The 18,150-nt window shown below is 52.1% G+C and overlaps 1 protein-coding gene and 1 long non-coding RNA gene across 2 annotated transcripts in view; both read left to right on the top strand.

Moving 5' to 3' along the window:
- Positions 1-18,150, top strand: part of LOC102443998 (uncharacterized) — a 293,825-nt gene that overhangs the window by 198,024 nt on the left and 77,651 nt on the right.
- Positions 6,594-15,505, top strand: LOC142821573 (uncharacterized). The gene is made up of 3 exons (XR_012898296.2): positions 6,594-6,738; positions 11,970-12,194; positions 14,101-15,505. It is a non-coding gene; the product is annotated as an uncharacterized LOC142821573 (long non-coding RNA).

The following is an 18,150-nucleotide window of genomic DNA, read 5'->3' as shown; positions in this document are numbered from 1 at the left end:
GCTTCATTTGCATAAGCGGGGCGCCGCCATTTTTAAAACCCCGCTGGTTCGAACCCCGTGCAGCGCGGCTACACGGGGCACGAACTAGGTAGTTCGAACTAGGCTTCCTAGTTCCACGAGGAGTAACGGTAGTTCGAACTAGGAAGCCTAGTTCGAACCACCTAGTTCGTGCCCCGTGTAACCGCGCTGCACGAGGTTCGAACCAGCGGGGTTTTAAAAATGGCGGCGCCCCGCTTATGCAAATGAAGCCCGGGAAATTCAAATCCTGGGCTTCATTTGCAAGTGCGGTATGCCTACATTACCCTCCTAGTTCGAACTAGGAGGGTAGTGTAGACATACCCTGAGAGAGTCCTCTGCAGCTACAGAGAGGGACAAGCATGTCTCTCTCTCTCCAAGAAACAATTCTTCACTTTCTGTAAGTAGGGTAACGTTAAGATAGTTTCGTTAGGCTTTATTGTTTTAAGGGTTGGGTATGGGATCTGATATCTGGCACTGTTTAAAAGATGTTTTGGCTTTTCTTTGTAACTAAGTTCTAGGCCCATAGAGTTTCTCCATGAGTATATTTTGTTACCTTCCCATCTAGTCATTATGCTTGCAACAGGAATATTGTTGTAATAATAAAAGTTCTTTCTTTTCTTTTTATTAACCTGGCATTGGTTAATTGTGTGCCCTGATTTTTATTTTTAGGGGTGAGATTTCCCAAATGATCTTTCCCCTGATTCCTTTATCAATATTTGGGTGGTGGCAGCGGAAGTTTTATTCCCAAGATCTAGGTTTTGAAGATTTTGGGGGAAGTTTTATACCAAAGCCTGGTAGATAAGGCTTTGGGGTAAAGTTGCTGGCCCCCACTTCTGCATTTATCATGCCAGAGTGGAGAAGGAGCCATGACAATGATTCGTCAGTAAAATTAACCTGAAACAATTGGTTACGGTAAAGCTTAGCAGGACTCAGATTTCACTAAATAAACCGAAGCCCAAAAGAAAATACTTTGGGAACAGGGTCCAGGACACAGCTCTAAGAGCAGAGCTGCCAGACCTCAACCCTGTACTGGAGTCCCCAGATGGACCTGATCCTACTGCCCATCAAGGCATGCTTATCTCTCTCATTGGGCGTGGTGAGCACAGTATCCCCGGTGTATTCATCTCTTTGCGATGAGTGTTACTAAATAGAGAGGAAGCAGGATATTACTGTGCAAGGCTCTTTCACTGGTAAAAGACCCCAGAGACCTGCAAAGTGTGAGGTCATGCCTGAGCCTGCAGAAGGGTTAGGGTGGGTGCCTATATTGGAAGGCTCACTCCTGGGCTCTAGAAACAGCTCAGAGTGGATATCAATATTGGGGGTCACACCTGAACCCTAGGAATGGGTAAGGCTGGGTGCCCCTAGGAAGTGAGTATTTTGTGTGGGTAAACCCCCCCCCCAGGGATGGCCCTGGCTGCAGTTTTCTAATCTCCCAGCCCAAGCCCTGCTGGCCAAACACAGCTGTGCTGGGCCAGCTCCAGCCTTGCCACAGGGCTGTTATCTCAGTGCAGACATACCCAGGCTATGTCTACACTGTCACATTCTCACACAAAAACTCTTTTGCGGAAGAGTTCTTGTGCAAAAACTCTTCCAGAAGAGAGCGTCTATGCTGGCATGTGCTTTTGCGCAAGAGCATCCATGCCAGTGTAGATGCTCTCTCACGCAAGAAAGCTCTGATGGCCATTTAGGCATAGGGCTTTCTTGGGCAAGAAATTCATGTTACCTGTCTACACTGGCCTCTTCTGGAAGAGTTCTTGCACACCAGGGCTTATTCCTGAGCGGGAGCATCAAAGTTCTTGTGCAAGAAGCCCTGATTTTATACATTAGAACTTCATTTTACTTGAGCAAGAACACGCGGCCAGTCTAGACAGGCAGCAAGTTTTTGCACAAGAGCGGCCGCTTTGGTGCGAGATCATGCTAGTGTAGACACAGCCCCAGGTTACGTCTTCACTGTGAGTTTTTCAGGCAGAAAATATGCTAATGAGAGACTCGTTAGCATTAATCGTAACAGCATTAGCATATTTTCTGCCATTTCTTTTTGTGCAATGGGCTTTTGTGCAGAAAGAAGCAGTATGGCCACTCTGGGACAGGCATAAGGATCTTGCGTAAAACGGGGTGATGAGGAGGCCTTTTGTCACACAGCAGTCCCTGGAACTCCCTGCCCAGGGGAGTGAGATCTGGAGGCAAAAGTGTAACTGGCCCAAACAGAAACCAAAGACATTCCTGGAGCAAGGGCCCGTCAGTGCTCTTAGCCAATGGAGCAGGGACACCACCCCCTGCTGCAGAGTCCCTAAGGCTCTGCCTGCCAGATGCTGGGCCAGATGCCAAAGGCTGGATCCTTCAGTAAGTGTCCTGGCCCTTTGCCCCCTCCTCCATGCTCTTCCTCACAAAGCTGGAAGAGCGTGCCACTCAACTTGGCTCCTTGGGCTCCACTGAGTGACTGGGCCATGGTGAGGAGATCGTCTCTTGTTTCTGTCCTGTGGTGTTACCCCATTTGCCTGACACACAAAAGGTCTGTGTCAAACCCAGGCAGAAAGAGCCCCTGCCTCCCTTCTCTAGTCAATTCCTTCTCTACCCCCTCAATCCCACTCCTGTCTTGCACACAGCCCCAGCTGCTCTGCTTCTTGCCTCGGTGTGTATCCTTCCCTGGCTCTGTCGCACGATGGGAGGGGATCACTCTGCCTGGGGAGAGAAGGAACAGACCCTCATACGGGCCTTTGCCACCTTCTTTAGCAGCTCATTCATGGCACGTCTGCACTGCCGGGCAAAAATCAAACTAAGATCCACAGCCTCAGCTACATCAATTGTGTAACTGAATTTGAAACAACAGAATTCAGCTGTTGGCGCTGTCTGCACAGCCGGCAGTGGAAGGAAGAAAACTCTCCCTTTGACTTCTCTTACTCCTTGTGAAATGGAGGTTACCAAAGTTGAAGGATTCCCAAATTAATTTGAAATAATGGCTTGCTTTGTAGACCGGCACGTTATTTCAAAATAACACTGCTGTGTAGTTGTACCTTTATTGTCCTCACACAGGCTACGTTTACACTGGCAGCTTCTTGTGCAAGAAATCTTTTGTGAAAGATTTCTTGTGCAAAAACTCTTCCAGAAGAGAGCGTCTACACTGGCATGTGCTTTTGCGCAAGAGCATCCTTGCCAGTGTAGACATTCTCTTGCACAAGAAAGCTCTGATGGCCATTTTAACCATAGTACTTTCTTGCACAAGAAATTCATAGTGCCTATCTACACTGGCCTCTTCTGGAAGAGCTCTTGCGCAAGAGGGCTTATTCCTGAGCAGGAACATCAGAGTTCTCGTGCAAGAAGCCCTGATTTTCTACATTAGAAAGTCAGTTTACATGAGCAAGAACATGCAGCCAATAAAGACAGGCAGCAAGTTTTTGTGCAAGAGCGGCCGCTTTGGTGCAAGATAGACTCATAGACTCATAGACTTCAAGGTCAGAAGGGACCATTATGATCATCTAGTCTGACCCCCTGCTCAGTGCAGGCCACAGAATCCCACCCACCCCCTCCTAGAATAATCCTCTCACCTATATCTTGCTCTTGCCAATGTAGAGACAGCACAGAACTGGAGCTGCTGCAGAAGGACAGAAAGCTACAAGCACCGAAGGGGGACAATCAGATGGTGAAGAGTTATTTTTTCCTTCTCTTTTGGGAATGGAATATTATTTACTTCTGCTCTTCTGGGAGGATGGAAATATCAATGTGATCTCTCTTGTGCTCTACCAAAGCTCAGAGACAGGAAGAGACTTTTCCCACCTATGAGCTTGTAAAATCTGAGATTGAAAGGCCTTGTAGGGTGCTAATGTGCCATCATATGGTTCCAAATTTGCATATCTTCTTTCAAAAGCTGCAGACAATTTAGACATGCCCTGAGAATAACAGGTACCCCTCTGTCTCCAGGGACCGATCCCCTCTGAGGCTACGTCTATACAACAGGCTTCTTTTGGAAGAAGCTTTTCTGGAAGAGATCTTCAGAAAAAGCTCATTTTGAAAGAGAGCATCCACAGAGTGAAAGCACATCCAGAAAGCCATCTGCTTTTTTGAAAGATAGCATCCACATTGATGGATTCTATCTCGCATTTCAGTTGCGATTACTATACACAGAGTGGCGGAAGCCTCTTCTTTTGAAAGAACTTCCTCTTCTGAGTCCGCACTCGCCTTTCCCTGAAAACGCTTTTTTGGAAAAAGGCTTCCTTGTAGAAAGATGTTTAGCGCCATCAGAAGACCCCCCCCCCCACTTTTTTGACTTTCAGTGGCCCCTCTGCCAGAGATCTAATGTAGACATGCTATGTCGATTTGGGGCCCCAGGAAGCACTGGGGAGTAATGATACTAACACCCAACCACATTCACACACTCCCCAAATCTCTTCCCTGAGCCTCCCACACTCCACTCCACATTTTCTTACAGGTACTGTCCTATCACAACACCTCCCCCAACTTCCTGCCTTGAACCTCCCCCCTGGCCCAAGGGGTGGTGCCCAATAGAGCAGTCCCTGTAAGAAATGTGTCACTTTCACCCCTGGGAGCAGCTCTGCCATGCAAAGGAGTTGCCTGGGGCAGGACATTAGCCCTGGAGGGCAAGGGTGGGTGTGGCAGTGACATCACAAGGGCCTTTTGCAGCACCTCAGCTTATTGGCTAAAGGAGGTTGGGAGGCGGTGACCTCACAGAGCGTCCATGACAATGGCCAGGTGGGACAGGCTGCAGGGCAGAGGAAACCTCAGAGACTTTGCTGCAAGGAGTCTCAGAGCCCCCCCATGGCTTTGCTGAAGGGAGTCTCCTTCTGGAGATCTGCCCTTGAGGCCAGAGAGAGAATGAGGGTCACAAGCACGAGTGTGAGTAAGAGCCTTGTTGGAGCCTTCTCCTTTCCCTCCACTAAGTGACCTAGAAGACAGACGTCCCTGTGGAGAAAGTAAGAGCACACCCCTGCCTCAGGCAACAAGGGCCTCTGTGAGTTACCAGCAGTGGGGCTGTTACTGTTGCCATCAGGACTGGATTAAGGGGTGGGCTAGTGGGAGCAACTGCCTGGGGTGCCTGATGGCAGCTGTAAGGGTGTGCAGGGCCCCTTTTAGCTGCCATCAGGCGCTGCGCACCCAGCTCCTGGCAGGCTGCAGCAGCTCCCTGGGGCTGGGGCTGCATTAACCTCCACAGTGCTGATCAGCAGCGCCCCTTCCCCCGCAGCTGTGGGGCCCTGCATGGCCCGCCCTAGGCAACCCTGGGTTGTGTGCCAGCTGCGGTGGCTGGGCCAGGCTGGGCAGCACAAGGGTATCCTGCCACCACAAGCTCTGCACACCGAGGGGATGGGGCTGTATATGCACTGTGCACCCAGGGTGGAGCCGTACATGCACCGTGAGCCCGGGGGCAGCGCCACATGCCCGGGGCACTAGAACGGCTTAGGCTGGCCCTGGTCAGCATCTAACTAATTGCACCATTAGGCCATGTCTTCACTCAGGTGGAGATTTCTGCTGCAATCCATCTCCCAGAGTTTGATTTAGCAACTCTAGCTAAGACTCTCTAAATCAAACCCAGAGGACACCTGCACCAGTAAACACTGCTCCTGCTCTTTGCTGCCATCCTACTTCCACTGTGAGGGAAACAGCAAACTCAACAGAAAGTAAAACCAATGCCAGATATGTGGGAAAGAAGAGACACATTAGCCTCACCACAAGGGACTACTGGGAGTTGAACCCAGGATCTTCTATTTACAAGGCAGGTGCTTTAACCAACTGAACCACAGTGCCCTCCTTGAAACTGGGCCTAAAAGTGTTCTACTTTATGGTTCCAGAGAACATGTTCCCATTCCAAAGGGCAGCCGTTCACCGTTCCCCTCCAGCCTTTGCCATGTCTTAAGGTCTACGCAGCCAAAGACATTTGATTTGCAGCTGGTACCCAAAACCGTTTTGTCAATTGTAACATTGGGCTCTGAGGAGACAGACCCAAAGCAGCCGCCTAGTCCTAAGGCCAGGCCTGCAGCCAGGGGGAGGGAAAAGAATCTCTCCTTTCAGCTGGAGTTGAATCAGCAACCTACGGACACATGCCGAGCACCAGCTACAGGCCTCTGCTCTGCCAGCAGAGCTATAGAAGGGTGCCTGGGGCAGGCTGCTTTGCCCAGGTTGGCCCTTCCCTGAGTGCCAGGGCAAGAGCACCCCTAAGGGGATGGCCTCCCAGGGAGGGCCAGGAGAACCCAGCAGCACAGGGGCTCTAATGGGTGCTTCACCTGCAGAAGGACCCTTGAGTGAAACCAGGCAGAAAAGCTGCATCTGTGGCTCCCCTTGCTGCCCCGGCAGGTGCTGCCCCTTCTCCCACTGGCCTGGGCCTGGCATCCCTCCCCCGGCCGGCACCACAGAACGCCCCTTGGCATAAGCCTGGGCAAGCCAGAAGCCTCAGGCTGGTCACCTCTGAGGGGCTGTGACGGAGCGAGGTAGCCCCACACTGAACCTGCAGGGCCCAGCCAGGGTTACCTGGCTGCAGAGGCCCCTCCCCCACAGCCCTACCGAGCATGCCTGGGCTGCAGCGGTGCTATAAAAGCCTGGGGAAGGACTCAGTTGGGGAAGACTGCTGGAGGAGAAGGACTGGTGTAGGGAGCCCCTACTCAGCTGTTGCTGGGGATTCCAGAAGAGGCTGGAAGGGACGTGGAGGCGAGTTGGTGTAACCCAGGGACTGCCTGCCGAGGGGATGCCAGCACGGAGCTCGCAGCAAGCTGGGCAAGTACAGGACAAGGAACCCCAGGGAACTGGGTAGGAAGTGGCCCAGGGCAGGAGTGGGAGCTGCCTTACCCTCCCAGAGAACCTTGGTGGGTTTTGGCCAGATTGCCCTGCTGAGGGAGTGACCTGTTACCAGGCTGCTTGCAGGGCCCTGGTCTGGGACCCAGTGGAGTAGGGTGGGCCTGGGTCCCCCTACCTGGGGTGTGCCCCTGCTACAACCTTGAACTACATTGTGGACTCAGGCTGGAGGGCCTTGGACTTATGAGGACAGGTGGGAGGGGCATGCCACAGGGGCTTGTGCCTCGGCTTCCTCTACCCTTGGTGCTGGCTCTCCTGGCTGCCCCCTGAGCGCTGCTGGCCAAAGGAGGCAGCAAGGCAGGAGAGGGAGGAGGAACAAGTCCCTTGGAGGCCGACGGCTTGGGCTCAAGCCTCCATCCCCAGCACAAAACCTTCAGCTGGGCCTGTGTGGCTCCCTCCTTCCCCTGCACACACTCACAGGGGGAAACGTGCCCCATGTTCCATCCCCACTCCAGGCCTGGGCAATGGGTTCAGCCCTTGAGCAGCCTACAGGGCCTGTGAGGGACAGACTGAGAGCAGGGCCCCACTGACACGCCCCCATCCGGCCCCGCTGGCATGGGTCAGGCAGGAACGGCAGCCAGGGAGAAAGCAACTCTTATTAAACATGGAAGAGCCCAGGCAGGAGAGAAATCCTTCTGCTGCTCTGACTGAAAAAAGTATGCAACTAAGTTTATCTATGCATATTGAGATAAAAGTAGCTTAAAGCATTAAGCCAATCATAATGCTGTCAGTAGCTTATGTGATGTCTATTCTATTTTGTGTGCAACCATGAATTTATATAAGGTTTCCACGGACATTTGATTTTGGAAGTCTTCCTTTTGAAACTTCCCGCAGCTCTTAATAAAAGTGTCGGAGCAGCTGCCGGAGGCACCTTTCTGAAAGGGTCATTTGTGATCTCAGTTCTGATAGGCTGGCTAACTCAGTTGGTTAGAGTGTGGTGCTAATAATGCAAAGGTCATGGGTTCAAGCCCCATGCTGACCATAGAAATGTTTGCTGTGGTGACTGCTCCTACCCACCCTTTAGCTGCCTGCTATGGACAGGGAAGCAGAGACAGGCAAGAGGCTGAGACCTTTGCAGGAAGCAGGGCAGAGAGCTGGTAGGAGGGAGCTCCAGCCTGCACAGCCCCAGTGGCTAAAAGGGCCTTGGCCTGGCCTCCTTTCCCTAATGGCAGGGAAAACTCTTCTCTTCCCTCCATTGTCCCCAGTGGAGTGACCTGATGCCCAAATTCCTGCTGCTGCAATGGCTGGCCCATGGCTCCCTGCAGGGGGCAGGTTCCTCCAGCCCAAGCCACAGAGGGAGGTTCCATATATCCAGGAGGCCTGGAGCATGTGCCCAGCACACAGAGCTGCTGCCAACCACCTAGTCACCTGCATCAGTGGCCCAGTGTGGCCATGTTCTTGCGCAAGAAGCCCCAGTGTAGACAGAGCCTTCATGTGCAGAGCCGTTCGACTGCTTATTGTCAAGGGGGTTTCTTGTGCATGAAAGAGCAGTGTGATAATCCACACTTGCCTCATTTGCATATTGCTTGCTCAAGAACCTGTCAGTTTAAACATGGCCCCTCTGCTTTCTGTCTAAGCTTAAAAAATTGTGTGAAGCAGGGAAATTCTAGCACCTTCCTAGGCAAGTGAGTCTGAATCCTGCACCACTTGGCCCAGGTATCCAGGCACAGAGCTCTGTTACCCCACAGCACAAAATTTCGGAAAAACCTTCTCTTTTGAGCCATCCCTTCTTCCTCCTGAAATGAGGTTTAAACAATGGTTAAAGAACATATCCGCTTTTTTGGACGTGTTCCTTGGATGCATAGCTTTGATGCAGTCTAGACATTGCTAAGTGTAAACTTTTTCTGGCTTCATTTGAAAAGGGATTAAAAAAGGAACCTTTTTTGGGTTGGGGACCAGAGCAGGCTCCCCAATATTGGGGGTTCCCTGAGCTTCAGGGGCCAGATCCAGGTAAACCAGGGCCATGTCCAGCCCTCCAGACCAAAGGTTCCCTGCTCCTGTTTTACAGTGTGAGCCAGTCAGCTTTAAGCAGGCACAGAAACCGAACAGGCATTCTAAAGCCAGGCTTGGGCAAAATACTGCCTATGGGCTGGATCTGGCCCTCCAAGTCACCAAATCTGGCTGGCAGAGACAGCGGGGAGTTTGAGGCAGGCTCCCTAGCTTCCCCCACAGCCTCGTGGGACATCCCCAAAAGCAGCTGCAGGGCTCCATTCCTGTTTTGACACTGGAGAGGAGGGGGGAAGTTTTAGGAGTCGCCTCACCCTGAACACATTCCCATTGGACAGATTCTGGCAGAAACCAGCCAATGAGAGCAGCTTGTTGAAGTAACAGACAACCAAGAAGAATCACGCCCTCTCTCCAAAGTTCTGTTCTGCAATGTGATTTGTCCTTTTCATATTTGTTCATTTTTTTTAATTGTATCCTTTGGTATATATGGTTGTGACTACTTTCTTCCACTATTTGATCTGAGGAAGTGGGTCTGGCCCACGAAAGCTCATCATCTAATAAACCATCTTGTTAGTCTTTAAAGTGCTACATTGTCCTGCATTTTGCTTCAACTACCCCAGACTAACACGGCTACATTTCTATCACTATTCCAAAGTTCAGGTTTTCAGGAAGCACATGGCCAGGCAAGCTCCTGGGAAACATTTTAATCTCTGCAGGGAGGCAGGCTAGTTTGGCAGCTAGCAAGTAAGTCTCTTGGCCACAGCCTGCATCTGGTACCCCTGCCCTTTCCTGCCCAATTCTCTGCCCCCCCCCCCAAGTCAATATACCCAAACCGTCTGTCCCCTCTTACATCCACACCTCCTTCCAGATCTGGCACCTCAATTTCCTGCCTCAATCACAATTGCCTCCTATCCTAGGTCACATCCCAAACTCCTTGTCACATTACTGGATTTTAAGGGGAGCAGCCAGATCACTGCTGTACTTATGGGGGGGGGGGTGTTTGCCCCAAAAATCTGTCCAAAGGGGACCATATGAAGTGTCATATGAAAGCTTCTGTTCTACTGATTCTGTATATGCTCTTCATGTAATTGTATTATATCTGTATGTGGAGTTATAAACATGTACTCTGTAGGGATGCTCGAAAATTGTCTGTGGCTGAGCATTGGGCAAGGAATGCTCAGCCAATGGCTATGCTAATTAGCAAGGGTCCTGGGACAATAGATCTCTCAGTGCCAGAGACACACTTGAAAGAATGCCTAGCCACTGACCATGTGACCCACTCCAGCTTGGAAGAGACCAGGGGATGGATATAAAATGCCATGTGGCAGAGTCCATCTTAATCTTCAGTTTTGCTCCGAATCCCAGATGTAGCCTTGCAGGGAACAATGAGCCAGAAAGAACCATGGACTCATCCTGACATAGGATGCTGTGACAGTGCATTGGGGTTTTCCATCTCCTGCACCCCTGTAGTGGCATGAACAGACTCCACCGCCAATAGGATTGAGGGAGTTTATTGCTTCTCCAAGATACAGTGCAGCACAGATATAATCTGGTTATAGGAACTGGGGCCAGGAGGCCACAGGCCCCCCCCTTGAGATGGGGGGTGGCTGGGTCCTACAATCCCAGCCCCTCCCTAGCCCCTTCTCCCATGCTTCCCCGACCAAAACTGCCCTTCCTCCCAGTTCTGCCCCCCAGCCAGGTGTTGGGTTTCCACCTTCCTCCCTTTCTCTCCCCCCCTGGGAGGCTGAGCCTAGGTGTCTGGGTTAATACACATTTGGGAGAGTCAGTGAGAATCTCACCTCACAGCTCAGGGGGACCCCAGGTTACAGAGCAGACAGCCTCCTCACTACGCCACAGATGTACACCAGAGACTTTTAAGATAGCAGTTATAACACCTCTGCTAAAAGCCTGTATCAAAAATTGGGTGACTCGATGCATGTAATGTATTATCCTTTACCAACCTTACTCTCAGGCTTTGTCTACATTGCATGATTTTGTGCAAAAGCACCCACTTTTGCACAAAAACATGCTGCCCTGTATACACTGGCAGGGAGTTCTTGCACAAGAACACTGATGTTCTAATGTGTGAAATCAGTGCTTCTTGCGCAAGAACTATGATGCTCCCACTCAGGAAAAAGCCCTCTTGTGCAACTGTTCTTGCACAAGAGGCCAGTGTAGACAGGCAACATGGCTTTTTTGCGCAAGAAAGCCTGATGGCTAAAATGGTCATCGGAGCTTTCTTGCACAACACAGCTCCTACACTGGCACAGATGCTTTTGTGCAAAAGCACATCTCTTGCACAAAAGCACACCAGTGTAGATGCTTTCTTGCGCAAATACTTTAATGCAAAAACTCTTTTTTGTTAAAAGTATTTGCGCAAAATCTTGCCAATGTAGACTTAGCCTCATGGTTTTCTTTCTTTTAATAAACCTTTAGATTTAAATGCTAAAGGATTGGCTAAGCGTGATCCTGTGGGTAAAATTCAGAGTGTAAATTGACCTGGGAACTGTGGCTAGTTTCTTGGGACCAAAAGAACCCCTTGGGGTAGGTGAGATTGGGGTCTATAAACCCTCACCTGTTAGGCCTGGGGCTGATTGGAGCATAGGAAGAGCTGGGGTGTCGGAGGGGTTTTTGCTCGTGAGGCTTCTGGCTGGCCAGATTGGCAGCTGAAGCGCTTAGTGTGACTGGTTTGTGGCCTATTTGGGAAAGGCCTCCAGTCAGGGGTTGTAAGGAGGCCCCAAGTTTGAGCAATTTGACATGAGTGGATGCCCTCAGTTGTGCCCAGACCCATCCTGGTCTGTCATACCCCTACACTCCAGTCCCCTGCCCTAGGTCACAAACACCTGCCTCATCCCAATTCCCACCCAGACTCCACTCGGACTGCACCCCAGTCCCTTACCCAAAGCTCCCTTATGCACCCAACCTCCGTGCTGTGAGTCCAGAGCATTGGGCTCAACACAGTCGCTAAACACAGATACAGATGGCCTGGGTCCCTAGGAAGGAAAGCTACTGAGCTAAATTCCTGCCTCACTTATAAAAGTGAAACAAGTGCTAATGGAAAACAGTGGAGGAGATTTTCCCATCAAACCAATGAAGCCCAAAAGTGTTAATCTATTTTCTACATGAAAAGTTGGTGCCCAGAATAGAAAATGCTCCATTTCATGCCCCCAGTGCTAATACAGAATATCGATTCTTTCTCCTTTCAGGACATGAAAAGCACTTCAATCAGGTGCGTGTCCCATTTTCGCTGCCCTCGTATTCCTGGTGGGGGCCCTGCGGCGATGCTGGTGCAGAGCAGCTGATGATGCTGGGACGTTTGCTTCCTAGGAGCGAAAACATGAAGCTCCAGGGACCCGAACCCATTTCTACCGACCTGCAGAATGGGTATAAAATTTGTCTTGATATGAGGGAAGCTCTGAACAGATTCGCAGGTGAGTGGAGCCCCTGGGACATCAAGCTGTTTCAATTCCACGAGCTGGGGGCTTCAGTCCTGCTCTGCCAGTGGCCTGTCACTGGGCTGCTCCGCTTGCTTGGGCAGGTCCAGTAAGAACCCGGCACCTGGGCCTGCACATGGCAGAGCTGTTCACTAGCCCAGTCCGAGCTCCTGTCATACCCCGCTTCTGGGACCTTCAGAAATGCTGAATCCCATTTACCTTCTGCCCCAGAGCACTGGCCCAGAAAGCCGGCTGTGCCCTAGTGCTGCTGGCTGCATCATTTCTCAGTGGAGTCCTTTCAGGCCGCTCCAGCGCCCCAGACGGCCAAGCTGTGAGTCTGGGGTGGGCTCAGGTATCGCAGATAAGCCGTGGGGCGTCTGAAATCCCTGGCTGGCCTCTCCCTCTGACCCTCCTCCGTGCAGTGTGCTGGGTACCTGGCCAGACACCCGCTTGGGAGAGCGAATGTCCCATGGGCTGGAGGGTGTCTGGGCCGTGCTGCTGTCGGCCTCCTTGGCGAGCCACAGAGCCGGCATGATGGACACCAGCGGGTGAGGTTTGTCCTTCAGCATTAAACACGGCTGGGTAGATGGTGGGGCTGAACATCTCTCCGCACCCCGGACCCCCAGCGCAGGGTGGCCGGGGGTGGCCAGGGCTTAACGTGTCAGGGGAGAGGAGCCTGGCACCAGCACGTTTGTTATTTTCCAAACTGATGCAGCAAGAACACTGGAGCAGGGCTCAGCCCTGGCAAACCGTTGCAAAAATGAGATGCTGGGGGGGTGGGTCGGTCCCCTCCCCCCAGGCAGGCCCAGACCAGCTCTGCTGCTGCCTGTCACTCATTCACTAAAAGGGTCCGGGCATTTCCTGACCCCACATAGCACCTCAGTGGTTTGTGCCCAGCCCCAGGCAGAACGGATCCTTGGGCAGCCCAGCTCTGTGGGCCAGGCCCCCAGGCAGGGCAGGCATGTCCCTGGCAATACAGGCTGGGCCTGGCGCCTCCCCTACCCAGCTGTCAGGAGGTCTCAAGCAGACCCTGCTCCTAAACCAGCAGGAAACGAGCCGATCGGCCAGGGCATCCGGACCAGCCCCACCGGCACAGACAGCAGCCAGGAGTGCTCATCCGGGCCTGGCTTTCCCACCTGCCCTGCGCACTCAGCCACAGGCGTTTTCCCACAGGCTGTGTCTGTTCTAAATAGGCAACACTGCCTGTAATGGGGGGAGGGGGTTTCTGAGGAAATTCAGGGGCGGTTACACCCTCCAGGGGGGTGAGTTTAGGAACCCACCATCCCTTCACCCATCACAGCACCCATGGTGCTGCTCCTCTTGTGCCCCATGGCCCCCTTCTGTTCTTGTCACCTGCCCCTCCCCTTTCATCCCCAGCATCAGCCTGTCCATCTCCCCCATCTATCGCCCACTCTGCCCCTTATAACCTACCCCATCCCTCCCCTTGGTTCCCTTTGCCCCACTGGAGTTCCCCCATTGCCTCTCACCCATTAGCCCCCCAGTGTCTGACCCTCCCCTGGCTTCCCTGTACCTGTGCGGTCTGTCCCCGTCTTCTCCCCTGTGCCTGCCCCTTCCCTTGCCCCCTGCAGCCTCCTCCCTTCTCCCGCCTCTGTCCTCATGGAGCCAACTCCTCTTGCCCCCCATTGTACTTGTGCCTTCCCTTTCCCTCTGCCCCCTGCTCTCCCAGCATCAGCCTGTCCCCTCCCCATCCCACTGTCTCCTTCCCACCCTGCCCCCACCTTTCCTGCCCTTCCCCTCCTCATTGTCTCCTCACAGGCAGAGGGGCCCTGACTCCCCTCAGACAACACCCCCCCCCAGAAATTAACGGGGAGGCAGGTTAATTTCCCTCTGAGCCCAGGGACCAGCCCCTGCCCCAGCACTGACTCTGTGACTCTCTCCCCAGTGGACGTGACGCTGGATCCAGACACGGCAAATCACTACCTTGTCCTGTCTGAGGATCGGAAATGTGTGAGACACAAACAGGCGCCAGGCTCTGCCCAACACCACCGAGAGATTTGTTACTTACCCTGAAGTGCTGGGCAGACAAGACTGAGTGGGAGCTGGGGGTCTGCAGGGACTCTGTGAGCAGGAAGGGGGAAAGCGAAAATTGACCTGGGAATGGATACTGGGTCATGTTGCTGAGGGATGGGGAATATGAGGCCGGCACCTCCCATTTAACCCCCCTCCCCGTGAGTGCCAGGCCCAGCCGGGTGGGGGTTTTCCTGGACTATGAGGCAGGTGAGGTCTCGTTTTACAATGTGACTGACAGGTCCCATCTCTTCACCTTCACCAACACCTTCTCCGGGACGCTCCACCCGTATTTCCACACTGGTTACAGTGATAATGGTGCAAACGCAGCTCCCCTGACCATATGGCCGATTCTGGCCCAGGCCCGAGGGAATGGCATTGCGGCCAACTGAGAGTCACCTCCTGCTGCCCTGGGTGGAAGTATGCACCATGCGGAGTCAATGGGAGACATTCTCCCATCAGCTCCCTTTGCTCTTCCCATCTGGATAGAGCACTGGGGTGACTGCAGAGCAGCCTGCACTCTATTTGGGTGGGGTCTTCACCGCACTCCCTAAATCCACTGCCGGGGGTTAATCTCAGAGTGTGACCCTAGGCTATTGTGTAGATGGAACCAGTGACCTGCCGCCCCAGCACAGACCAGCCCCTCCCAGCACCGACTCCAAGCCTGTTCCCATGGAGATGGGACCAGAGACATCACTTCCCCCCTCCACCACCACTTCCCTCTCTCAGTTTCCAGCCCCAGGCCAGTGACCTGGAGGAGGAGAGAGGGGCAGAGAAGGGGATGGGAGAATCAGCAGCAGTGGTAGTGAAGGAGAAGGCAGCTGGCTGTGTGGGTGCGGGGGCTGTGGGGTCAGGGGCAGAGGGGTGCAGACTGTGGGGCAGGGGTGGTGGGCGCAGGGACAAAAGCTGTGCGGACACAATGTCGGGGTAACTGCTGTGGCCAGCAATGGGGAGAAGGTGAACTCTCCCCCAAGGAGGAAGAGCCCCAGCAGAAATGACAGAGCGGAGCAGTGTCACCATAATCTTCCTAAATTGACAAAATGGGTCTCCATCTGGAAAAGGTTGGGAACTGCTGCTGTAGGGGCTACTCTGTGCTGTGAACTCACCTGTGTCGAGGGAGCTGGTCCCAACACGATGGAGGGAGAGGAGGGATGAGCTGGTGAAGGGATGGGTGAGGGATGGGCCCAGGCTGGGTCACTGGAGCTCCCACTCATTGGACAGAGCCTGGCAGATTTTCTCCCCCTCTTTTACGAGCTGTTTTGTTCTGCCCTGTCCAAGTTTTCTGCCTGTTTCCCTTCCCCACCCCCGGCTCAGGGCAACAAATGGTGACCAGCTGGGACCCTTCTGTCAGAATTTTCTACTATTGTGGGATCCCCGTGTAACATAGACAGAAATACCAACAGTCCCGGTTACAAGATATCGTTGTCACAAGGTAACAAGATGGCTATTTAGTACACAAAGAAAATAATTAGACAGAGACCTACACCTACAAGATCTTCAACAAGCATTCTGTAAACTGCGATACCCACATGAGGAAGTGAGGAGACAGATTGACAGAGCCAGACGTGTACCCAGAAGCCTCCTGCTACGGGACAAGCCCAAGAAAGAAACCAACAGAACACCTCTGGCCAGCACCTACAGTCCCCAGCTAAAACCTCTCCAACGTATCATTAGTGATCTACAACCCATCCTGGACAATGATCCCTCGCTTTCACAGGCCTTGGGAGGTAGGCCGGTCCTTGCCCACAGACAACCTGCCAACCTGAAGCATATTCTCACCAGCAACTACACACCGCACCATAATAACTCGAACTCAGGAACCAATCCCTGCAACAAACCTCGGTGCCAACTCTGCCCACATATATACACCAGCAACACCATCACAGGACCTAACCAGATCAGCCATACTGTCACTGGTACATTCTCCTGCACATCTACCAACGTAATATATGCCATCATGTGCCAACAATGCCCCACTGCTATATACATCGGCCAAACTGGATAGTCCCTACGTAAAAGAATCAATGGACACAAATCTGATATTAGGAATGGCAACATACAAAAACCTGTAGGGGAACACTTCAATCTTCCTGGACACACAACTGCAGATCTAAAAGTAGCCATCCTGCAGCAAAAAAACTTCAGAACCAGACTTCAAAGAGAAACTGCTGAGCTACAGTTCATCTTTAAGTTTGACACAATCAACTCTGGATTAAACAAAGACTGTGAATGACTTGCTAACTACAAAAGCAGCTTCTGTTCTCTTGGAATTCACACCTCCAGATCAGCTGCTAGAAGTGGGCCTCATCCTCCTTGATTGGATCCACCTCCTCATCTCCAGCCTGATCCTGGCCTGCATATTTATACCTGCCTCTGGATATTTCCACTACATGCATCTGACGAAGTGGGTCTTTGCCCACGAAAGCTTATGCTCCTACACTTCAGTTAGTCTATAAGGTGCCACAGGACTCCTCGTCACTTTTGCAGATTCAGACTAACACGGCTATCCCTCTGATAAAGAAAATAAAAGCGTCTAAAACAAATTCATTTAGAATGCTCCAGGTCCCACCCCCCTGCAATGCTCTGTGATAAAAATGACTGATTGGGCCGATTTTTTGAGTGAGATATTGGCTACCGAACAAGCAAAGGCTGGGGGGAGACATATCACACGGCATTGAAGATCGGCTTTGGTTCTGTTTTCCATCTGATGCCATGTGAATTTTTCAGAGTCATAATTTAATTTAGGAGTTTCATTCATGATAGGCAGTTTCTGACATGATGCCCAAAAATGACCTGGATTATTTGAAAATAAATCCCCTACAATCACCGGCAGATAGAGCCATGTTTGGTTCATCCAGTGAACTGGTTTCTAGGTGACACAAAGTTCCAATGCTGCCTGTTGTTCCCCTTGTTTCGTAAAGGGGAAGATTAAGCTGAATCATAGAATACTAGGACTGGAAGGGACCTCAAGAGGTCAGCGAGTCCAGTTCCGTGCCCTCATGGCAGGACCAAATACTGTCTAGATCATCCCTGATAGACATTTATCTAACCTACTCTGAAATATCTCCAGAGATGGAGATTCCACAACCTCTTATAGGGACTCTTCCCATAAAACTGTATTCAGCATGCAAGGCCCATACCTGGATAAGAATATTTGCATATGAAAATATGGCAGAAAGGGAAGAACTTGCATTGTCCCCCCAAGGCTATATCTACACTGGCGACTTCTTGCGCAAGAACATCTTGCACAAGGGTTCTTGTCACTCTGCTGGCCTTGTGCTAACTATTCCTGGCTGACCCCACTAGGAGCTGGTGGAGCAGTTCTAGGGCTTGTCTCCGGCTGTCACCCCCGGAGGGGACAGTTGTGTGAGAAATTCCATGGGAGTTTAAGACAGCTGTGACGTGGATCGGCTCCTATCCCTGTGGGCTGCAGTCTGGGGCAGGTCTTGGGGCTCAGTCCCTATGAAGGAGGCTGCCCAGGGGTACAAGATGGAAATCTGGGTTCCCTCCATATTCATTAAGGATCATTGAACCCTGCAGGTCTCTTTTGCCATCTCTGCCCTGGTGGAGATGTCCCTGGTGTGCAATTTGGGATATTTGGTTGACCCCTGTAATTTTCAGGCACATGTTGCTGACATTGTCTCCTGCAGGTGACATTCCAGGAAGCCCTGGGTTTGCTCAGGAAGGATGAGACAGAGGCTCTGAAGAGGGAACACAGTGAGGAAGTGACAGCCCCAGAGTGGCAGACAGGTGTCTGATTTTACTCTGGAAAAACACTGGATTCTGCATAGTCAGGAGTGAGGCCACATTCCCACCGAGCACCCAGCGTTCTGCCTGTGCCTCCCACCATCCCCAAATCAAACATCCCCTGAATAATTTCACATGCAGTATCATGGGCAGAACGCCCTCCTCGCAGCCAACATGC

The sequence above is a fragment of the Pelodiscus sinensis genome, chromosome 19 (genome assembly GCF_052426305.1).
Source record: "Pelodiscus sinensis isolate ZL-2025 chromosome 19, ASM5242630v1, whole genome shotgun sequence".
Taxonomy (NCBI): domain Eukaryota; kingdom Metazoa; phylum Chordata; order Testudines; family Trionychidae; genus Pelodiscus; species Pelodiscus sinensis.
Note: the sequence above shows the minus strand (reverse complement) of the source record. Positions and strands in the feature narration are given on the sequence as shown.